Source organism: Bombina bombina, chromosome 9, assembly GCF_027579735.1.
Source record: "Bombina bombina isolate aBomBom1 chromosome 9, aBomBom1.pri, whole genome shotgun sequence".
Classification (NCBI taxonomy): domain Eukaryota; kingdom Metazoa; phylum Chordata; class Amphibia; order Anura; family Bombinatoridae; genus Bombina; species Bombina bombina.
In genome coordinates, this window is record NC_069507.1 from 266551425 (window position 1) to 266577610 (window position 26186).

Below are 26186 nucleotides of genomic sequence, written 5' to 3' on the forward strand. Positions count from 1 at the left end.
AGTTTCATATGAAAGCAGCTGAAAACACCCGGGGAAGCAGTAATGTCAGAAGTTTCAAATGAACTAAGAATACAAGTCTGTTACAAGGCACATTATTTTAGCATTTAAATACCTACAGTTTAATTCATTTTGGGCCAGATTAAAAGTGGAGCTGCATTTTACTATAGTACAATTATTTAATTTATATTGTATTCTTGTACTGTTATTTAGTTACTATGGTACTATTGTACTGTTATTTAGTTACTGATTGTACTCTTGTACTGTCATTTAGTTACTATTGTACTCTTGTACTGTCATTTAGTTACTATTGTACTCTTGTACTGTTATTTAGTTATTATTGTACTATTGTACTGTTATTTAGTTACTATTGTACTCTTGTACTGTTATTTAGGTACTATTGTACTGTTATTTAGTTACTATTGTACTCTTGTACTGTTATTTAGTTACTAATTGTACTCTTGTACTGTTATTTAGTTACTATTGTACTCTTGTACTGTTATTTAGTTACAAATTGTACTCTTGTACTGTTATTTAGTTACTAATTGTACTCTTGTACTGTTATTTAGTTACTATTGTACTCTTGTACTGTTATTTAGGTACTATTGTACTACTGTACTGTTATTTAGTTACTATGGTACTATTGTACTGTTATTTAGTTACTATTGTACTCGTGTACTGTTATTTAGTTACTATTGTACTTGTGTACTTTTATTTAGTTACTATGGTACTCTTGCACTGTTATTTAGTTACTATTGTACTCTTGTACTGTTATTTAGTTATTATTGTACTGTTATTTAGGTACTATTGTACTATTGTACTGTTATTTAGTTGCTAATTGTACTCTTGTACTGTTATTTAGTTACTATTGTACTCGTGTACTGTTATTTAGTTACTATTGTACTCTTGCACTGTTATTTAGTTACTATTGTACATTTGTACTGTTATTTAGTTACTAATTGTACTCTTGTACTGTCATTTAGTTACTAATTGTACTCTTGTACTGTTATTTAGTTACTATTGTACTCTTGCACTGTTATTTAGTTATTATTGTACTCTTGTACTGTTATTTAGTTACTAATTGTACTCTTGTACTGTCATTTAGTTACTAATTGTACTATTGTACTGTTATTTAGTTACTATTGTACTCTTGTACTGTTATTTAGTTACTATTGTACTCGTGTACTGTTATTTAGTTACTATTGTACTCTTGCACTGTTATTTAGTTAATATGGCACTCTTGCACTGTTATTTAGTTACTATTGTACTCTTGTACTGTTATTTAGTTATTATTGTACTGTTATTTAGGTACTATTGTACTATTGTACTGTTATTTAGTTGCTAATTGTACTCTTGTACTGTTATTTAGTTACTATTGTACTCGTGTACTGTTATTTAGTTACTATTGTACTCTTGCACTGTTATTTAGTTACTATTGTACATTTGTACTGTTAATTAGTTACTAATTGTACTCTTGTACTGTCATTTAGTTACTAATTGTACTCTTGTACTGTTATTTAGTTACTATTGTACTCTTGCACTGTTATTTAATTATTATTGTACTCTTGTACTGTTATTTAGTTACTAATTGTACTCTTGTACTGTCATTTAGTTACTAATTGTACTATTGTACTGTTATTTAGTTACTATTGTACTCTTGTACTGTTATTTAGTTACTATTGTACTTGTGTACTGTTATTTAGTTACTATTGTACTCTTGCACTGTTATTTAGTTAATATGGCACTCTTGCACTGTTATTTAGTTACTATTGTACTCTTGTACTGTTATTTAGTTATTATTGTACTGTTATTTAGGTACTATTGTACTGTTATTTAGTTGCTAATTGTACTCTTGTACTGTTATTTAGTTACTAATTGTACTCTTGTACTGTTATTTAGTTACTATTGTACTCTTGTACTGTTATTTAGTTACGATTGTACTATTGTACTGTTATTTAGTTACTATGATACTCTTGTACTGTTATTTAGTTACTATTGTACTCTTGTACTGTTATTTAGTTACTAATTGTACTATTGTACTGTTATTTAGTTACTATTGTACTATTGTACTGTTATTTAGTTACTATTGTACTCTTGCACTGTTATTTAGTTACTATGGTACTCTTGCACTGTTATTTAGTTACTATTGTACTATTGTACTGTTATTTAGTTATTATTGTACTGTTATTTAGGTACTATTGTACTATTGTACTGTTATTTTGGCTGCTAATTGTACTCTTGTACTGTTATTTAGTTACTAATTGTACTCTTGTACTGTTATTTAGTTACTAATTGTACTCTTTTACTGCTATTTAGTTACTATTGTACTCTTGTACTGTTATTTAGTTACGATTGTACTCTTGTACTGTTATTTAGTTACTATTGTACTCTTGTACTGTTATTCAGTTACGATTGTACTCTTGTACTGTTATTTAGTTACTATTGTACTCTTGTACTGTTATTTAGTTACTATTGTACTCTTTTACTGCTATTTAGTTACTATTGTACTCTTGTACTGTGATTTAGTTACTATGATACTCTTGTACTGTTATTTAGTTACTATTGTACTCTTGTACTGTTATTTAGGTACTATTGTACTGTTATTTAGTTACTATGGTACTATTGTACTGTTATTTTTGAACTGTTATTTAGTTACTATTGTACTCTTGTACTGTTATTTAGTTATTATTGTACTATTGTACTGTTATTTAGTTACTATGGTACTATTGTACTGTTATTTAGTTAATATGGTACTCTTGTACTGTTATTTAGTTACTATTGTACTCTTGTACTGTTATTTAGTTATTATTGTACTATTGTACTGTTATTTAGTTACTATTGTACTCCTGTACTGTTATTTAGTTACTATTGTTCTCTTGTACTGTTATTTAGTTACTATTGTACTCTTGTATTGTTATTAAGTTACTATTGTACTCTTGTACTGTTATTTAGTTACTATTTTACTCTTGTACTGTTATTTAGTTACTATTGTACTGTTATTTAGTTTCTATTGTACTCTTGTACTGTTATTTAGTTACTATTGTACTCTTGTATTGTTATTTAGTTACTAATTGTACTCTTGTACTGTTATTTAGTTACTAATTGTACTCTTGTACTGTTATTTAGTTACTATTTGTACTCTTGTACTGTTAGTTACTATTGTACTTTTGTACTGTTATTTAGTTACTATAGTACTTTTGTACTGTTATTTAGTTACTATGGTACTCTTGTACTGTTATTTAGTTACTATGGTACTCTTGTACTGTTATTTAGTAACTATTTGTACTCTTGTACTGTTAGTTACTATTGTACTTTTGTACTGTTATTTAGTTACTATTTTACTTTTGTACTGTTATTTAGTTACTAATTGTACTCTTGTACTGTTATTTAGTTACTATTGTACTTTTGTACTGTTATTTAGTTACTAATTGTACTCTTGTACTGTTATTTAGTTACTAATTGTACTCTTGTACTGTTATTTAGTTACTATTGTTCTCTTGCACTGTTATTTAGTTACTAATTGTACTGTTATTTAGTTACTAATTATACTCCTGTACAGTTATTAAGTTACTATTGTACTCTTGTATTGTTATTTAGTTACTAATGTAATCTACTGTTATTTAGTTACTATCTGTACTCTTTTACTATTATTTTGTTACTATTGTACTCTTGTACTGTTACTTAGTTACTAATTGTACTATTGTACTGTTATTTAGTTACTATTTGTACTCTTGTACTGTTATTTAGTTACTATTTGTACTTTTGTACTGTTATTTAGTTACTATCTGTACTCTTTTACTATTATTTTGTTACTATTGTACTCTTGTACTGTTACTTAGTTACTAATTGTACTATTGTACTGTTATTTAGTTACTATTTGTACTTTTGTACTGTTATTTAGTTACTATTTGTACTTTTGTACTGTTATTTAGTTACTATTTGTACTTTTGTACTGTTATTTAGTTACTATCTGTACTCATTTACTATTATTTTGTTACTATTGTACTCTTGTACCTTTATTTAGTTACTATTGTACTCTTGTATTGTTATTTAGTTACTAATGTAATCTTGTACTGTTATTTAGTTACTATCTGTACTCTTTTACTATTATTTTGTTACTATTGTACTCTTGTACTGTTACTAAGTTACTAATTGTACTATTGTACTGTTATTTAGTTACTATTTGTACTCTTGTACTGTTATTTAGTTACTATTTGTACTTTTGTACTGTTATTTAGTTACTATCTGTACTCATTTACCATTATTTTGTTACTATTGTACTCTTGTACTGTTATTTAGTTACTATTGTACTCTTGTACTGTTATTTAGTTACTATTGTACTCTTGTACTGTTATTTAGTTACTAATTGTACTCTTGTACTGTTATTTAGTTACTATTTGTACTCTTGTACTGTTATCTAGTTACTAATTGTACTCTTGTACTGTTATTTAGTTACTATTGTACTCTTGTACTGTTATTTAGTTACTATTGTACTCTTGTACTGTTATTTAGTTACTATTGTACTCTTTTACTGCTATTTAGTTACTATTGTACTCTTGTACTGTGATTTAGTTACTATGATACTCTTGTACTGTTATTTAGTTACTATTGTACTCTTGTACTGTTATTTAGGTACTATTGTACTGTTATTTAGTTACTATGGTACTATTGTACTGTTATTTAGTTAATATGGTACTCTTGAACTGTTATTTAGTTACTATTGTACTCTTGTACTGTTATTTAGTTATTATTGTACTATTGTACTGTTATTTAATTACTATGGTACTATTGTACTGTTATTTAGTTAATATGGTACTCTTGTACTGTTATTTAGTTACTATTGTACTCTTGTACTGTTATTTAGTTATTATTGTACTATTGTACTGTTATTTAGTTACTATTGTACTCCTGTACTGTTATTTAGTTACTATTGTTCTCTTGTACTGTTATTTAGTTACTATTGTACTCTTGTATTGTTATTAAGTTACTATTGTACTCTTGTACTGTTATTTAGTTACTATTTTACTCTTGTACTGTTATTTAGTTACTATTGTACTGTTATTTAGTTTCTATTGTACTCTTGTACTGTTATTTAGTTACTATTGTACTCTTGTATTGTTATTTAGTTACTAATTGTACTCTTGTACTGTTATTTAGTTACTAATTGTACTCTTGTACTGTTATTTAGTTACTATTTGTACTCTTGTACTGTTAGTTACTATTGTACTTTTGTACTGTTATTTAGTTACTATAGTACTTTTGTACTGTTATTTAGTTACTATGGTACTCTTGTACTGTTATTTAGTTACTATGGTACTCTTGTACTGTTATTTAGTAACTATTTGTACTCTTGTACTGTTAGTTACTATTGTACTTTTGTACTGTTATTTAGTTACTATTTTACTTTTGTACTGTTATTTAGTTACTAATTGTACTCTTGTACTGTTATTTAGTTACTATTGTACTTTTGTACTGTTATTTAGTTACTAATTGTACTCTTGTACTGTTATTTAGTTACTAATTGTACTCTTGTACTGTTATTTAGTTACTATTGTTCTCTTGCACTGTTATTTAGTTACTAATTGTACTGTTATTTAGTTACTAATTATACTCCTGTACAGTTATTAAGTTACTATTGTACTCTTGTATTGTTATTTAGTTACTAATGTAATCTACTGTTATTTAGTTACTATCTGTACTCTTTTACTATTATTTTGTTACTATTGTACTCTTGTACTGTTACTTAGTTACTAATTGTACTATTGTACTGTTATTTAGTTACTATTTGTACTCTTGTACTGTTATTTAGTTACTATTTGTACTTTTGTACTGTTATTTAGTTACTATTTGTACTTTTGTACTGTTATTTAGTTACTATCTGTACTCATTTACCATTATTTTGTTACTATTGTACTCTTGTACTGTTATTTAGTTACTATTGTACTCTTGTACTGTTATTTAGTTACTAATTGTACTCTTGTACTGTTATTTAGTTACTATTTGTACTCTTGTACTGTTATCTAGTTACTAATTGTACTCTTGTACTGTTATTTAGTTACTATTGTACTCTTGTACTGCTATTTAGTTACTAATTGTACTCTTGTACTGTTATTTAGTTACTCTTTTACTCTTGTACTGTTATTTAGTTACTATTGTACCCTTGTACCTTTATTTAGTTACTAATTATACTCTTGTACTATTATTTAGTTACTCTTGTACTGTTATTCAGTTACTATTTGTACTCTTGTACTGTTATTTAGTTACTATTGTACTCTTGTACTGTTATTTAGAAAATATTGTACTCTTGTACTATTATTTAGTTACTATTTTACTCTTGCACTGTTATTTAGTTACTATTGTACTCTTGTAATGATATTTAGTTACTAATTCTACTCTTGTACTGTTATTTAGTTACTATTGTACTTTTGTACTGTTATTTAGTTACTAGTTGTACTTTTGTACTGTTATTTAGTGTATTCTTCTACTGTTATTTAATTACTATTGTACTCTTTTACTGTTATTTAGTTACTATTGTACTTTTGTACTGTTATTTAGTTACTATAGTAATCTTGTACTGTTATTTAGTTACTATTGTACTCTTGTACTATTAGTTACTAATTGTACTATTGTACTGTTATTTAGTTACTAATTGTACTCTTGTACTGTTATTTAGTTACTATTGTACTCTTGTACTGTTATTTAGTTACTATCTGTACTCTTACTATTATTTTGTTACTATTGTACTCTTGTACTGTTATTTAGTTACTATTTGTACTCTTGTACTGTTATTTAGAAAATATTGTACTCTTGTACTATTATTTAGTTACTATTGTACTCTTGCACTGTTATTTAGTTACTCTTGTAGTCTTGTAATGTTATTTAGTTACTAATTGTACTCTTGTACTGTTATTTAGTTATTATTGTACTTTTGTACTGTTATTTAGTTACTAGTTGTACTTTTGTACTGTTATTTAGTTACTAATTGTACTCTTGTACTGTTATTTAGTTACTATTGTACTCTTTTACTGTTATTTAGTTACTATTGTACTCTTGTACTCTTATTTAGTTACTAATTGTACTCTTTTACTGTTATTTAGTTACTATTGTACTCTTGTACTGTTATTTAGAAAATATTGTACTTTTGTACTGTTATTTAGTTACTACTGTACTCTTGTACTGTTATTTAGTTACTAATGTACTCTTGCACTTTTATTTAGTTACTAATGTAATCTTGTACTGCTATTTAGTTACTATTGTACTCTTGTACTGCTATTTAGTTACTAATTGTACTCTTGTACTGTTATTTAGTTACTAATTGTACTCTTGTACTGTTATTTAGTTACTATTGTACTCTTGTACTGTTATTTAGTTACTATTGTACTCTTGTACTGTTATTTAGTTACTATTGTACTCTTGTACTGTTATTTAGTTACTATCTGTACTCTTACTATTATTTTGTTACTATTGTACTCTTGTACTGTTATTTAGCTACTATTTGTACTCTTGTACTGTTATTTAGAAAATATTGTACTCTTGTACTATTATTTAGTTACTATTGTACTCTTGCACTGTTATTTAGTTACTCTTGTAGTCTTGTAATGTTATTTAGTTACTAATTGTACTCTTGTACTGTTATTTAGTTATTATTGTACTTTTGTACTGTTATTTAGTTACTAGTTGTACTTTTGTACTGTTATTTAGTTACTAATTGTACTCTTGTACTGTTATTTAGTTACTATTGTACTCTTTTACTGTTATTTAGTTACTATTGTACTCTTGTACTCTTATTTAGTTACTAATTGTACTCTTTTACTGTTATTTAGTTACTATTGTACTCTTGTACTGTTATTTAGTTACTATTGTACTTTTGTACTGTTATTTAGTTACTAGTTGTACTTTTGTACTGTTATTTAGTGTATTCTTCTACTGTTATTTAATTACTATTGTACTCTTTTACTGTTATTTAGTTACTATTGTACTTTTGTACTGTTATTTAGTTACTATAGTAATCTTGTACTGTTATTTAGTTACTATTGTACTCTTGTACTATTAGTTACTAATTGTACTATTGTACTGTTATTTAGTTACTAATTGTACTCTTGTACTGTTATTTAGTTACTATTGTACTCTTGTACTGTTATTTAGTTACTATCTGTACTCTTACTATTATTTTGTTACTATTGTACTCTTGCACTGTTATTTAGTTACTCTTGTAGTCTTGTAATGTTATTTAGTTACTAATTGTACTCTTGTACTGTTATTTAGTTATTATTGTACTTTTGTACTGTTATTTAATTACTAGTTGTACTTTTGTACTGTTATTTAGTTACTAATTGTACTCTTGTACTGTTATTTAGTTACTATTGTACTCTTTTACTGTTATTTAGTTACTATTGTACACTTGTACTCTTATTTAGTTACTAATTGTACTCTTTTACTGTTATTTAGTTACTATTGTACTCTTGTACTGTTATTTAGAAAATATTGTACTTTTGTACTGTTATTTAGTTACTACTGTACTCTTGTACTGTTATTTAGTTACTAATGTACTCTTGCACTTTTATTTAGTTACTAATGTAATCTTGTACTGTTATTTAGTTACTATTGTACTCTTGTACTGCTATTTAGTTACTAATTGTACTCTTGTACTGTTATTTAGTTACTAATTGTACTCTTGTACTGTTATTTAGTTACTATTGTACTCTTGTACTGTTATTTAGTTACTATTGTACCCTTGTACTGTTATTTAGTTACTAATTGTACTCTTGTACTGTTATTTAGTTACTATTGTATTCTTGTACTGTTATTTAGTTACTAATTGTACTCTTGTAATGTTATTTAGTTACTCTTGTATTGTTAATTAGTTACTATTGTACCCTTGTACTGTTATTTAGTTACTAATTGTACTCTTGTACTGTTATTTAGTTACTATTGTACTCTTGTACTGTTATTTAGTTACTAATTGTACTCTTGTACTGTTATTTAGTTACTATTGTACTATTGTACTGTTATTTAGTTACTAATTGTACTCTTGTACTGCTATTTAGTTACTAATTGTACTCTTGTACTGTTATTTAGTTACTCTTTTACTCTTGTACTGTTATTTAGTTACTATTGTACCCTTGTACCTTTATTTAGTTACTAATTATACTCTTGTACTATTATTTAGTTACTCTTGTACTGTTATTCAGTTACTATTTGTACTCTTGTACTGTTATTTAGTTATTAATTGTATACTTGTACTGTTATTTAGTTACTATTGTACTCTTGTATGGTTATTTAGTTACTATTGTACCCTTGTACTGTTATTTAGTTATTATTGTACTCTTGTACTGTTACTTAGTTACTAATTGTACTCGTGTACTGTTATTTAGTTACTAATTGTACTCTTGTACTGTTATTTATTTACTATTGTACTCCTGTACTGTTATTTTGTTAAATTTTTACCCTTGAACTGTTATTTAGTTACTATTGTACTCTTGTTCTGTTATTTAGTTACTATTGTACCCTTGTACAGTTATTTAGTTACTATTGTACCCTTGTACTGTTACTTAGTTACTAATTGTACTCTTGTACTGCTATTTTGTTACTATTGTACCCTTGTATTGTTGTTTAGTTACTAATTGTACTCTTGTACTGTTATTTAGTTACTAATTGTACTCTTGTACTGTTATTTATTTACTAATTGCACTCTTGTACTGTTAATTTACTATTGTACCCTTGTGCTGTTATTAAGTTACTAATTGTACTCTTGTACTGTTATTTAGTTACTAATTGTACCCTTGTACTGTTATTTTGTTACTATTGTACTCGTGTACTGTTATTTAGTTACTAATTGTACTCTTGTACTGCTATTTAGTTACTAATTGTACTCTTGTACTGTTATTTAGTTACTCTTTTACTCTTGTACTGTTATTTAGTTACTATTGTACCCTTGTACTTTTATTTAGTTACTAATTGTACTATTGTACTGTTATTCAGTTACTAATTGTACTCTTGTACTGTTATTTAGTTACTAGTTGTACTTTTGTACTTTTATTTAGTGTATTCTTCTACTGTTATTTAATTACTATTGTACTCTTTTACTGTTATTTAGTTACTATTGTACTTTTGTACTCTAATTTATTTTCTAAATGTACTCTTGTACTGTTATTTAGTTACTAATGTACTTTTGTACTGTTATTTAGTTACTATTGTACTATTGTATTGTTATTTAATTACTATTGTACTATTGTATTGTTATTTAGTTACTAATGTACTCTTGTATTTTTATTTAGTTACTAATGTAATCTTGTACTGTTATTTAGTTACTATTGTACTCTTGTACTATTATTTGTTACTAATTGTACTTTTGTACTGTTATTTAGTTATTAATTGTATTCTTGTACTGTTATTTAGTTACTATTGTACTCTTGTACTGTTATTTAGTTACTATTGTACCCTTGTACTGTTATTTAGTTATTATTGTACTCTTGTACTGTTACTTAGTTACTAATTGTACTCGTGTACTGTTATTTAGTTACTAATTGTACTTTTGTACTGTTATTTATTTACTATTGTACTCTTTTACTGTTATTTAGTTACATTTGTACCCTTGAACTGTTAGTTACTATTGTACTCTTGTACTGTTATTTAGTTACTATTGTACCCTTGTACTGTTATTCAGTTACTATTGTACTCTTGTACTGTTATTTAGTTACTAATTGTACTCTTGTACTGTTATTTAGTTACTCTTGTACTGTTAGTTACTAATTGTACTCTTGTACTGCTATTTTGTTACTATTGTACCCTTGTACTGTTGTTTAGTTACTAATTGTACTCTTGTACTGTTGTTTAGTTACTAATTGTACTCTTTTACTGTTATTTAGTTACATTTGTACCCTTGAACTGTTAGTTACTATTGTACTCTTGTACTGTTATTTAGTTACTATTGTACCCTTGTACTGTTATTCAGTTACTATTGTACCCTTGTACTGTTACTTAGTTACTAATTGTACTCTTGTACTGTTATTTAGTTACTCTTGTACTGTTAGTTACTAATTGTACTCTTGTACTGCTATTTTGTTACTATTGTACCCTTGTACTGTTGTTTAGTTACTAATTGTACTCTTGTACTGTTATTTAGTTACTCTTGAACTGTTATTTAGTTACTAATTGTACTCTATTACTGTTATTTAGTTACTATTGTACCCTTGTACTGTAATTTAGTTACTATTGTACCCTTGTACTGTTATTTAGTTACTATTGTACTCGTGTACTGTTATTTAGTTACTAATTGTACTCTTGTACTGTTATAAATTTACTATTGTACTCTTGCACTGTTATTAAGTTACTATTGTACTATTGTACTGTTATTTAGTTACTTCTGTACTCTTGTACTGTTATTTAATTACTAATTGTACCCTTGTACTGTTATTAGTTACTATTGTACTCTTGTACTGTTATTTAGTTATTATCTGTATTCTGTTACTATTATTTTGTTACTATTATACTCTTGTACTGTTATTTAGTTACTATTTGTACTCTTGTACTGTTATTTAGTTACTATTGTACTCTTGTACTCTTATTTAGTTACTAATTGTACTCTTGTACTGTTATGTATCTTTTACTGTTATTTAGTTACTCTTGTATTGTAATTTAGTTACTAATTGTACTCTTGTATTGTTATTTAGTTACTATTGTACTCTTTTACTGTTATTTAGTTACTATTGTACTCTTGTACTGTTATTTAGTTTTTATTGTACTCTTATACTGTTATTTAGGTACTATTGTACTCATGTACTGTTATTTAGTTATTATTGCACTCTTGTACTGTTATTTAGTTACTATTGTACTCTTGCACTGTTATTTAGTTACTATAGTACTCTTGTACTAGTGAAAAGTTGAGTGCAATATATTGCTTTTGCAAAAGCCATATTTGCTCTCCACTTGTAATCGTGCGCTTGTACAATATGGCATGAAAACATAGCACAGCAAAGGGGTAAGTCACATAACGAAAGTAGAAAATTTTAAATATTAATGTATATGAAAATATACATTTATTTTTATGTGTTAATATGTGTATATACATTATACACACATATATATAGACGAGTGATGAACTACAAACTATACAACTAATGGAAGAACTTCTATCCGAAAATTAACACAATTTGATCAACAAATGGAGAGATCTTCTAAAAACAAATCAAAATATGTCCCCAATATTAACAATGCCTCCTGTGTAGAGGTTTACCACAAAATAGGCTGTGAGGTAATCACCAAACTCCATGTAAATTGACCTGGTAATAATCAAAACAAGAAAAAAAAGCGCTGGAAGAAATGAAATTGTAATTATGTAATTATTCACAACTCTGACAAAGGAGGAAGCATTGTGATTTGGCCCCTAAATATGTATATGAGGGAGGCATAAAAACACTTATTAAATCAAGATTGTTATAAACAGCTGACCTTTAATCCCACCCAAAGTTTTTTGCAAGTAGATAATTAAATGATACAAAAAGCATTTCAAGATCAGATAATTACCATCAAAGAACTTAAATTCCAAACAGTGGATCATCCGAAAGTGGCAACTTTCTATATAATACCGAAAATTCATAAAAACAGTACCAATCCACCAGGCTGCCCCATAGTGTTCGGAATAAATAATCTGACTGAAAAAGCAAGCCAGTACATTGACCAAAGACTAAGGGAATTTGTGATTTTCCTACCCTCCTATGCACTCTTGTACTGTTATTTAGTTACTAATTGTACTCTTGTACTGTTATTTAGTTACTAATTGTACTCTTGTACAGTTATTTAGTTACTATTTTACTCTTGTACTGCTATTTAGTTACTATTGTACTCTTGTACTGCTATTTTGTTACTATTTTACTCTTGTACTGCTATTTAGTTACTATTGTACTCTTGTACTGTTATTTAGTTACTATTGTAGTCTTGTACTGTTATTTAGTTACTCTTGTACTCTTGTACTGTTATTTAGTTACTAATTGTACTCTTGTACAGTTATTTAGTTACTATTTTACTCTTGTACTGTTTTTTAGTTACTATTGTACTCTTGTACTGTTATTTAGTTACTATTGTACTCTTGTACTGCTATTTAGTTACTATTGTAGTCTTGTACTGTTATTTAGTTACTAATTGTACTCTTGTACTGTTATTTAGTTACTAATTGTACTCGTGTACTGTTATTTAATTACTAATTGTACTCTTGTACTGTTATTTAGTTATTATTGTACTCTTGTACTGTTATTTAGTTACTAATTGTACTCTTGTACTGTTAGTTACTAGTGTACTCTTGTACTGTTATTTAGTTACTAATTGTACTCTTCTACTGTTATTTAGTTACTATTGTACTCTTGTACTGTTATTTAGTTACTAATTGTACTCTTGTACGGTTATTTAGTTACTAATTGTACTCTTGTACTGTTATTTAGTTACTAGTGTACTCTTGTACTGTTATTTAGTTACTAATTGTACTCTTCTACTGTTATTTAGTTACTAATTGTACTCTTGTACTGTTATTAAGTTACTAATTGTACTCTTGTACTGTTATTTAGTTACTTATTGTACTCTTCTACTGTTATTTAGTTACTATTGTACTCTTGTACTGTTATTTAGTTGCTATTGTGATCTTGTACTGTTATTTAGTTACTAATTGTACTCTTGTACTGTTATTTAGTTACTAATTGTACTCTTGTACTGTTATTTAGTTACTATTGCACTCTTGTACTGTTATTTAGTTACTATTGTACTCTTGTACTGTTATTTAGTTACTAATTGTACTCTTGTACTGTTATTTAGTTACTAATTGTACTCTTGTACTAGTGAAAAGTTGAGTGCAATATATTGCTTTTGCAAAAGCCATATTTGCTCTCCACTTGTAATCGTGCGCTGGTACAATATGGCATGAAAACATAGCACAGCAAAGGGGTAAGTCACATAACGAAAGTAGAAAATTTTAAATATTAATGTATATGAAAATATACATTTATTTTTATGTGTTAATATGTGTATATACATTATACACACATATATATAGACGAGTGATGAACTACAAACTATACAACTAATGGAAGAACTTCTATCCGAAAATTAACACAATTTGATCAACAAATGGAGAGATCTTCTAAAAACAAATCAAAATATGTCCCCAATATTAACAATGCCTCCTGTGTAGAGGTTTACCACAAAATAGGCTGTGAGGTAATCACCAAACTCCATGTAAATTGACCTGGTAATAATCAAAACAAAAAAAAAAAGCGCTGGAAGAAATGAAAAATTGTAATGATGTAATTATTCACAACTCTGACAAAGGAGGAAGCATTGTGATTTGGCCCCTAAATATGTATATGAGGGAGGCATAAAAACACTTATTAAATCAAGATTGTTATAAACAGCTGACCTTTAATCCCACCCAAAGTTTTTTGCAAGTAGATAATTAAATGATACAAAAAGCATTTCAAGATCAGATAATTACCATCAAAGAACTTAAATTCCAAACAGTGGATCATCCGAAAGTGGCAACTTTCTATATAATACCGAAAATTCATAAAAACAGTACCAATCCACCAGGCTGCCCCATAGTGTTCGGAATAAATAATCTGACTGAAAAAGCAAGCCAGTACATTGACCAAAGACTAAGGGAATTTGTGATTTTCCTACCCTCCTATGCACTCTTGTACTGTTATTTAGTTACTAATTGTATTCTTGTACTGTTATTTAGTTACTAATTGTACTCTTGTACTGTTATTTAGTTACTAATTGTACTGTTATTTAGTTACTAGTGTACTCTTGTACTGTTATTTAGTTACTAATTGTACTCTTCTACTGTTATTTAGTTACTATTGTACTCTTGTACTGCTATTTAGTTACTAATTGTACTCTTGTACTGTTATTTAGTTACTATTGTAGTCTTGTACTGTTATTTAGTTACTATTGTACTCTTGTACTGTTATTTAGTTACTAATTGTACTCTTGTACAGTTATTTAGTTACTTTTTTACTCTTGTACTGCTATTTAGTTACTATTGTATTCTTGTACTGTTATTTAGTTACTAATTGTACTCTTGTACTGTTATTTAGTTACTAATTGTACTCTTGTACGGTTATTTAGTTACTAATTGTACTCTTGTACTGTTATTTAGTTACTAGTGTACTCTTGTACTGTTATTTAGTTACTAATTGTACTCTTCTACTGTTATTTAGTTACTAATTGTACTCTTGTACTGTTATTTAGTTACTAATTGTACTCTTCTACTGTTATTTAGTTACTATTGTACTCTTGTACTGTTATTTAGTTACTACTTGTACTCTTGTACTGTTATTTAGTTACTAATTGTACTCTTCTACTGTTATTTAGTTACTCTTGTACTCTTGTACTGTTATTTAGTTACTAATTGTACTCTTGCACTGTTATTTAGTTACTAATTGTACTCTTGTACTGTTATTTAGTTACTAATTGTACTCTTGTACTGTTATTTAGTTACTAATTGTACTCTTGTACTGTTATTTAGTTACTAATTGTACTCTTGTACTGTTATTTAGTTACTAGTGTACTCTTGTACTGTTATTTAGTTACTAATTGTACTCTTGTACTGTTATTTAGTTACTATTGTACTCTTGTACTGTTATTTAGTTATTATTGTACTCTTGCACTGTTATTTAGTTACTAATTGTACTCTTGTACTGTTATTTAGTTACTATTGTACTCTTGTACTGTTATTTAGTTACTAATTGTACTCTTGTACAGTTATTTAGTTACTTTTTTACTCTTGTACTGCTATTTAGTTACTATTGTATTCTTGTACTGTTATTTAGTTACTAATTGTACTCTTGTACTGTTATTTAGTTACTAATTGTACTCTTGTACGGTTATTTAGTTACTAATTGTACTCTTGTACTGTTATTTAGTTACTAGTGTATTCTTGTACTGTTATTTAGTTACTAATTGTACTCTTCTACTGTTATTTAGTTACTAATTGTACTCTTGTACTGTTATTTAGTTACTAATTGTACTCTTCTACTGTTATTTAGTTACTATTGTACTCTTGTACTGTTATTTAGTTACTAATTGTACTCTTGTACTGTTATTTAGTTACTAATTGTACTCTTCTACTGTTATTTAGTTACTCTTGTACTCTTGTACTGTTATTTAGTTACTAATTGTACTCTTGCACTGTTATTTAGTTACTAATTGTACTCTTGTACTGTTATTTAGTTACTAATTGTACTCTTGTACTGTTATTTAGTTACTAATTGTACTCTTGTACTGTTATTTAGTTACTAATTGTACTCTTGTACTGTTATTTAGTTACTAGTGTACTCTTGTACTGTTATTTAGTTACTAATTGTACTCTTGTACTGTTATTTAGTTACTATTGTACTCTTGTACTGTTATTTAGTTATTATTGTACTCTTGCACTGTTATTTAGTTACTAATTGTACTCTTGTACTGTTATTTAGTTACTAATTGTACTCTTGCACTGTTATTTAGTTACTAATTGTACTCTTGTACTGTTATTTAGTTACTAATTGTACTCTTGTACTGTTATTTAGTTACTAATTGTACTCTTGTACTGTTATTTAGTTACTATTGTACTCTTGTACTGTTATTTAGTTTTTATTGTACTCTTATACTGTTATTTAGGTACTATTGTACTCATGTACTGTTATTTAGTTACTATTGCACTCTTGTACTGTTATTTAGTTACTATTGTACTCTTGCACTGTTATTTAGTTACTATAGTACTCTTGTACTAGTGAAAAGTTGAGTGCAATATATTGCTTTTGCAAAAGCCATATTTGCTCTCCACTTGTAATCGTGCGCTGGTACAATATGGCATGAAAACATAGCACAGCAAAGGGGTAAGTCACATAACGAAAGTAGAAAATTTTAAATATTAATGTATATGAAAATATACATTTATTTTTATGTGTTAATATGTGTATATACATTATACACAGATATATATAGACGAGTGATGAACTACAAACTATACAACTAATGGAAGAACTTCTATCCGAAAATTAACACAATGTGATCAACAAATGGAGAGATCATCTAAAAACAAATCAAAATATGTCCCCAATATTAACAATGCCTCCTGTGTAGAGGTTTACCACAAAATAGGCTGTGAGGTAATCACCAAACTCCATGTAAATTGACCTGGTAATAATCAAAACAAGAAAAAAAAGCGCTGGAAGAAATGAAAAATTGTAATGATGTAATTATTCACAACTCTGACAAAGGAGGAAACATTGTGATTTGGCCCCTAGATATGTATATGAGGGAGGCATAAAAACACTTATTAAATCAAGATTGTTATAAACAGCTGTCATGTTCCTTTCCACCTTAAACTACCTTGTTATAATCATTCCACCTTAACCATTGGGAACTGACGTTTCACGCTCTTAAAAGAGCTCCTCCTTCCTTACTCCAGTGCTGGTTTATTGAAGTATTTCCCAGAGATACCTCAGCCATCAGCTCTAACACATTGCTTAGTTTGTCTTTCGCTCTTACTCCCTACAGCTGGTAAATTCAGCAGATCATAGCTGCAGCACGGACATTACGCCAATGTCATCATTACCTGCTCGGCGTCTCTCTTCATGGAGCGCATCTCCGCCAAACCCTGTCACTACTGGGCGGCTTACTGAAGATCTCTGCAGCAATCAACCGGACCGGCTCCATCTGTGGCTGCATTACTCTCCAGCCTTACCTGCTCAGCTCCGGACACTGAGTACAGTTGTAACTGCACACGCTCTAACAGGTACTAAACATCTGATTACCAACTGTGTATTGTGGGCAGAAACACCTACCTGGGTTTTGTGTCTAAAGCTGTCATACCTGCATTAGTGTATTCCACTCGGCTAAACAAGTATAAGCATACTTTTGGGTTTCTACCAACTAATCTCCTGATTCTAGTTCCTTGTACTCGTCTGCGTCATTCTGTGGATATATTCCTGGTATATTCCACGCACAACAGAGGCTATATTAGAATCATTAGCAGTTTAATCTGTTTGCACACTGTAAACAATCTATACTCTTTTGTAACAAACAAGCATTTAAAGGGACATACCGTACCAAGTCTAACCCTGCTCCACAGCTCTTAGAACCGCATTACAACAGCTGACCTTTAAAGATTTTTGCAAGTAGATAATTAAATTATACAAGAAGTATTTCAAGATCAGATAATTACCATCAAATAACTTAAATTCCAAACAGTGGATCATCCGATAGTGGCAACTTTCTATATAATACCCAAAATTCATAAAAACAGTACCAACCCACCAGGCCGCCCCATAGTGTCCGGAATAAATAATCTGACTGAAAAAGCAAGCCAGTACATTGACCAAAGACTCAGGGAATTTGTGATTTTCCTACCCTCCTATGTAAGAGACACGATGGAGGTGTTGAATCAACTAGAAAATGTAACTGTGGACGAAACAACGTGGCTATGTGCAGTTGATGTAGAATCTCTATATACTAGTATAAATCATCAAACTGGAATGGAGACAGTGAATTACTTTTTGAATCTAGCCTCAGATGAAGATAATCTACATGATAGATTTGTACTAACTCTCCTCAAATTTATTCTACATCATAACTATTTTACATTTAACAAACAGTTCTTCCTGCAAGTCAGAGGCACTGCAATGGGGACGTCCTGTGCCTCCACATATGCAAATCTTTTTTCTAGGGTGGTGGGAGAAAACCATGGTGTTCTCTGATGATCTTTGTGAATTTACAGAACATATTACCCTCTGGATTAGATACATTGACAATGTATTTTATCTATGGGAGGGGCCAAAAGACAAATTATTAACATTCATTTCAATCCTTAATCAGAATACTGTCAATATTAAACTCACATTGGATATAAGTTTGAATTAACTATCTTTTTTAGACCTTTAAATTATCAAAAACAAAGAAGGTAGAATTCAAATAGAAGTTTATAGAAAAGAAACAGCGACCAACAGTATTTTACATTCTTTGAGTGCTCATGCACCAAGTACTATAAAAGCTTTACCAATCGGTGAGTTCTTAAGAGTAAAAAGAAACTGCTCAAATAAAGAGATCTTCAAAATAAGAGCTGAGGAGCTCACCAAAAGACTAACAGACAGGGGTTACAGCAAAAGATCCATTAAAAAAGCAAAATGGAGACCAAATCAAACTCCCAGACATGAACTCCTCAAAATGAAGAAAAAAACTCCTGATAATGAAACAAGATTGATTTTAACATATAATCCAAATATTCAATTGGTTAATAACATCCTATAAAAACATATACACATTCTCCATACTGACTCAAGTATTAGAAATATTATTGGAGATAGAATCCAAATAGGCTATAGAAGATCTACAAGCTTAAAATCAATTATTAGCCCAAGTCATTTTCAAACAGAAAAGAAACAAAGTACTGTTACTAAAGGGTCATATAAATGTAGAGAGTGTAGTCTGTGCTACTATATGGAGACAACACTATCAGTAACAGATAGATTTCATAGAGAACATAAAATAGGCTCCTATATTAATTGTCAAACTGAAGGAGTAATATACGCACAATCATGCCAATGCAATTTATTATATGTCGGTATGACAACAAGGAAATTACGCACAAGACTTGGAGAACATTTAAGAAATATTAAAAATGCTGAGAAAGACAAAAAAGCTAACAAACAAAATCACAAGTGAAGCAGCACACTTTCTCCAAGTACACAAAAGCCAAACAAATAAACTGAAATGTTGTGGTGTCCAAAAAATAAAATTGGGAATAAGAGGAGGAAATTTAGAAAATTAATTGCTAAAAGCAGAAACCAATAATAACTTAATAATACACAACCCAATGGGTTAAATTAAAATAATTATTTTTCATATTTGTAAAAGGGTATCAGCCAAATCTATGCAAGCTAATTTAATTAACATGTTGGGATACAATAATAAATCACAATGTAGCACTAAGCACTATGAAACATCAATCACCCCAAATATAATGGGGTGATATTAAAATTGATAACGAATATGACACAATCAAAGATATCTTAATATCAGTTTGCATATAAATACCATCAGATTTTATCACATAAAGGTATCAAAAAATAATTTTAGGGATTTTTTTTTTTTTTTAATTTTTTACAGTCACACAATTAAACACACATTTTCTCATAAGTTTATTATTCACCTTTTTTTTATCTTAGCTCAATAATGTTAGCTGACCGTAATATAAAGACAAACATATTTATATGGTTAAACTCAGACAGTTAATAACATTTATGGTATTCAAAGCAAATAATTTTATTATATCCTAATGTAATGTTCCTTCATAATTTTACAATATCCTAATGTAATGTTCCTTCATAATTTTACAATATCCTAATGTAATGTTCCTTCATAATTTTACAATATCCTGATGTAATGTTCCTTCATAATTTTACAATATCCTAATGTAATGTTCCTTCATAATTTTACAATATCCTAATGTAATGTTTCTTCATAATTTTACAATATCCTGATGTAAGGTTCCTTGATAATTTTACAATATCCTAATGTAATGTTCCTTGATAATTTTAGGAATAATTCCCCATAATATTACTTTCAAACCATAATTATAATAAATTAAAAATCATCAATCCTTTATAACAATAAATGCTCAGCACGGTAAGTGCTTATGATCTAATCCGACATATTTTCCTCAAATAATAAGATAACTAAATAGTACTCAGACATACAAGGGATTGTAATAAATGAGACATAAAGAGTTAAGATGCCTAAGATTTGTCTCAGATTGAACGTATCTCATGACGTCACAAATCCAAATCTCGTGAGATATCACAGCCAATAAAATCCCGCTGAGGCCGGCGCGCCTCACCCTTTTGAAAAAGCCACTCAGGCGAAACATGTCAAGGGCGGGAGGGAGAGTAGTGGTGCTCTTGTTGTTATTTTAAATTTATCCTAGAACTTGTCCATTATATACTAATACAATATCCGCTATAGTATTTGAACAATTTTGGCCAACGCGCATATTTGGTTTGCAGTATTATAACTTAATGGGGAGCTTGTTCCCACTTTAAAGATAGATCGTTAAGATATGGAATTGTTTATATTAAAATTCAAGGTAGCAGCTTGATTCAATAACGGTTGGTGATCATTGCTTGAATTCAGCCTAACAATAGTATTATTGAACTCTGACCGAGTGAACAATTAGCACATATTATTTAGTGTTCAGCGCTTTACTATAACAAAGTTCACATAAGTTAAGCAGTGTAGCTTGGTATAGAACAACCCTGTTATTTACGGACACTAGCGGCAATCTTCCATCTGATATATGTTACTAACTCATTAGCTACCATACAATACGTTGCAACATAGTTGCTAGTTGTTAACTTTTTATAGCAAGTGTATCATTTCAAAACTTGCTGACATTATGGTTAAGCCAAACGCATAACTAACTACTTTGTTTTATCTGTCTATAGTGAGTACTGTAATACACAATATCAGTACTTCTAATGCCAATATATTATATAATCTAGTGTTGCGTAGCTACAATATTCGATTAATACTGGCCAACGCGCATATTTGCTTGGCAGTATTATAATTTAATCAAGAGTTTATTCACACGAGAAAGTCAGAGAGTATATATGTGTAACGCTTATATCAAAAGATAAGGCAGTGATTCAATACTACAATATATGGTGGTCATTGTACCGACTTGATCTAGCACCAACATTATTTTACTGAGACAGGATGATATAGTGCTAGCCATCATTTCCAAGCGTTTAGTGCCTTACTGTAGCCAAGATCATAACAGCTAAATAGTGCAGCGGGAAACATAATACCCTTGGTGTCTATGGACATCAGCTGCAGATTTTTACATTAGCATTGGTATACCCCAGCATTAATAATTCCAAGCATAAGTGCTTGATACATATGCTACATATGCTACATATGCTACTAACGTATTGGTGACTATACAATGTATTGCAATACAATTGCTAATTATCAATTCCCTTTTTTTTTTAGCAATTGCTTCACTTAGTAACTGTGGCAAAGCCATACGCACAATCAATCTATCTCAGTGGGAACCACAATTCAATACAGTCTACAATATATTATATCAGCAACACTCAAACTAATATATGGTTTAATTTAGCGCCCCTTATAACTCCCTTTTGCTTTTTTTAAATTAAAAATAAAAAGTTACATATTTTTTAGTAAAAAAACTATATATTTTCTCTGGCCAATTAAGCCTGCGGAAGCAATAACCACTTGTAATGGCTGGTTATTTGTCCATGTGCGGGCGCACAATAAATTAGCACTCTACTTGTAATCTAGCCCTAATCATTGTTATTTATCTAATGATGTGCAATGTCTTTATTCTCACTGTGCCTTAAATAAGAAATTCACAGATTTGCACAGAAATGTAGAATATATAAAACTGATGGTAAAACGTAGTGTTTTTGAAACATCAGGATTTACAAGTTCTACAAACAAAGGGGACTTTCATTCATGAGATATAAAAAAGTTCTTGTTAGGGGTTAAATAACACCTAACAGTTCTTTTATTTGCAGCAAGTTTATGCCAAGCTGAACACCTCCGGCCGCCCATAGCAAAACTCCTTTTCAATATCGCCCTCTTGCTTCAAATAAAGGAACTTTCAGCAGAAGGTTTTTTACATCACTGAAAGTTCCCTTTTTTGTAGCGCTGGTAGATCCTAACATTTTAAAAACACTAGGTTTTACCATAACTTTAAAGGGATATAAAACCCCAATTTTTTTCTTTCATAATTCTATTCAAATAGAGAAGCAATTTTGAGCAACTTTCTAATTTATTTCTATTATCAATTTATTCTTCGTTCTCTTACAATCTTTATACAAAAAGCAGGAATGTAAGCTTAGGAGCAGACCGATTTTTGGTTCAAAATCTGGGTAATGCTTGCTGATCAGTGGCTAAATGTAGCCAGGGGTGGCTGCTAATCTTCCATTCCGGCTTTTTCAAATAAAGATACAAAGAGAATGAAGAAAAATTGTTAAAGGGACAGTCAAGTAAAAAAAAAAACTTTCATGATTTAAATTTGGCATGGAATTTTAAACAACTTTCTATTTTACTTTTAGTACCAATTTTGCTTTGTTCTCTTGGTATTCTTAGTTGAAAGCTAAACCTAGGAGGTTCATATGCTAATTTCATAGGCCTAGATTTGGAGTTCGGCGGTAGCCGTCAAAACCAGCGTTAGAGGCTCCTAACGCTGGTTTTGGCCGCCCGCTGGTATTTGGAGTCAGTGATTAAAGGGTCTAACGCTCACTTTTCAGCCGCGACTTTTCCATACCGCAGATCCCCCTACGCCATTTGCGTATCCTATCTTTTCAATGGGATCTTCCTAACGCCGGTATTTAGAGTCGTTTCTGAAGTGAGCGTTAGAGCTCTAACGACAAAATTCCAGCCGCCTGAAAATAGCAGGAGTTAAGAGCTTTCTGGCTAACGCCGGTTCATAAAGCTCTTAACTACTGTACCCTAAAGTACACTAACACCCATAAACTACCTATGTACCCCTAAACTGAGGTCCCCCCACATCGCCGCCACTCGATTAAAATTTTTAACCCCTAATCTGCCGACCGCCACCTACGTTATACTTATGTACCCCTAATCTGCTGCCCCTAACCCCGCCGACCCCTGTATTACATTTATTAACCCCTAACCTGCCCCCCACAACGTCGCCGCCAGCTACTTAAAATAATTAACCCCTAATCTTCCGACCGCAAAGCGCCGCCACCTACGTTATCCCTATGTACCCCTAATCTGCTACCCCTAACACCGCCGACCCCTATATTCTATTTATTAACCCCTAATCTGCCCCCCTCAACGTCGCCGACACCTGCCTACACTTATTAACCCCTAATCTGCCGAGCGGACCTGAGCGCTACTATAATAAAGTTATTAACCCCTAACCCGCCTCACTAACCCTATCATAAATAGTATTAACCCCTAATCTGCCCTCCCTAACATCGCCGACACCTACCTTCAATTATTAACCCCTAATCTGCCGAGCGGACCTCACCGCTATTCTAATAAATGTATTAACCCCTAAAGCTAAGTCTAACCCTAACACTAACACCCCCCTAAGTTAAATATAATTTACATCTAACGAAATTAATTAACTCTTATTAAATAAATGATTCCTATTTAAAGCTAAATACTTACCTGTAAAATAAATCCTAATATAGCTACAATATAAATTATAATGATATTATAGCTATTTTAGGATTAATATTTATTTTACAGGCAACTTGGTATTTATTTTAACCAGGTACAATAGCTATTAAATAGTTAAGAACTATTTAATAGTTACCTAGTTAAAATAAGTACAAATTTACCTGTAAAATAAATCCTAACCTAAGATATAATTAAACCTAACACTACCCTATCAATAAAATAATTAAATAAACTACCTACAATTACCTACAATTAACCTAACACTACACTATCAATAAATTAATTAAACACAATTGCTACAAATAAATACAATTAAATAAACTAGCTAAAGTACAAAAAATAAAAAAGAACTAAGTTACAAAAAATAATAAAATATTTACAAACATAAGAAAAATATTACAACAATTTTAAACTAATTACACCTACTCTAAGCCCCCTAATAAAATAACAAAGCCCCCCAAAATAAAAAATTCCCTACCCTATTCTAAATTAAAAAAGTTACAAGCTCTTTTACCTTACCAGCCCTGAACAGGGCCCTTTGCGGGGCATGCCCCAAGGATTTCAGCTCTTTTGCCTGTAAAAAAAAATACATACCATACCCCCCCCCAACATTACAACCCACCACCCACATACCCCTAATCTAACCAAAACCCCCCTTAAATAAACCTAACACTAAGCCCCTGAAGATCTTCCTACCTTGTCTTCACCATACCAGGTTCACCGATCCGTCCTGGCTCCAACATCTTCATCCAACCCAAGCGGGGGTTGGCGATCCATCATCCGGTGCTGAAGAGGTCCAGAAGAGGCTCCAAAGTCTTCCTCCTATCCGGCAAGAAGAGGACATCCGGACCGGCAAACATCTTCTCCAAGCGGCATCTTCAATCTTCTTCCATCCGGTGCGGAGCGGGTCCATCTTGAAGCAGGCGACGCGGATCCATCCTCTTCTTACGTTGTCTCCCGACGAATGACGGTTCCTTTAAGGGACGTCATCCAAGATGGCGTCCCTCGAATTCCGATTGGCTGATAGGATTCTATCAGCCAATCGGAATTAAGGTAGGAATTTTCTGATTGGCTGATGGAATCAGCCAATCAGAATCAAGTTCAATCCGATTGGCTGATCCAATCAGCCAATCAGATTGAGCTCGCATTCTATTGGCTGTTCCGATCAGCCAATAGAATGCAAGCTCAATCTGATTGGCTGATTGGATCAGCCAATCGGATTGAACTTGATTCTGATTGGCTGATTCCATCAGCCAATCAGAAAATGCCTACCTTAATTCCGATTGGCTGATAGAATCCTATCAGCCAATCGGAATTCGAGGGACGCCATCTTGGATGACGTCCCTTAAAGGAACCGTCATTCGTCGGGAGACAACGTAAGAAGAGGATGGATCCGCGTCGCCTGCTTCAAGATGGACCCGCTCCGCACCGGATGGAAGAAGATTGAAGATGCCGCTTGGAGAAGATGTTTGCCGGTCCGGATGTCCTCTTCTTGCCGGATAGGAGGAAGACTTTGGAGCCTCTTCTGGACCTCTTCAGCACCGGATGATGGATCGCCAACCCCCGCTTGGGTTGGATGAAGATGTTGGAGCCAGGACGGATCGGTGAACCTGGTATGGTGAAGACAAGGTAGGAAGATCTTCAGGGGCTTAGTGTTAGGTTTATTTAAGGGGGGTTTGGGTTAGATTAGGGGTATGTGGGTGGTGGGTTGTAATGTTGGGGGGGGGTATGGTATGTATTTTTTTTACAGGCAAAAGAGCTGAAATCCTTGGGGCATGCCCCGCAAAGGGCCCTGTTCAGGGCTGGTAAGGTAAAAGAGCTTGTAACTTTTTTAATTTAGAATAGGGTAGGGAATTTTTTATTTTGGGGGGCTTTGTTATTTTATTAGGGGGCTTAGAGTAGGTGTAATTAGTTTAAAATTGTTGTAATATTTTTCTTATGTTTGTAAATATTTTATTATTTTTTGTAACTTAGTTCTTTTTTAT

The 26186-nt window shown here is 30.4% G+C and overlaps 1 protein-coding gene across 1 annotated transcript in view; it reads right to left on the minus strand.

Annotated features, from left to right (window-relative positions):
* LOC128640574 (alpha-2-macroglobulin-like) overlaps positions 1 to 26186 on the minus strand; it is a 222341-nt gene that overhangs the window by 124589 nt on the left and 71566 nt on the right. The window lies entirely within an intron of this gene.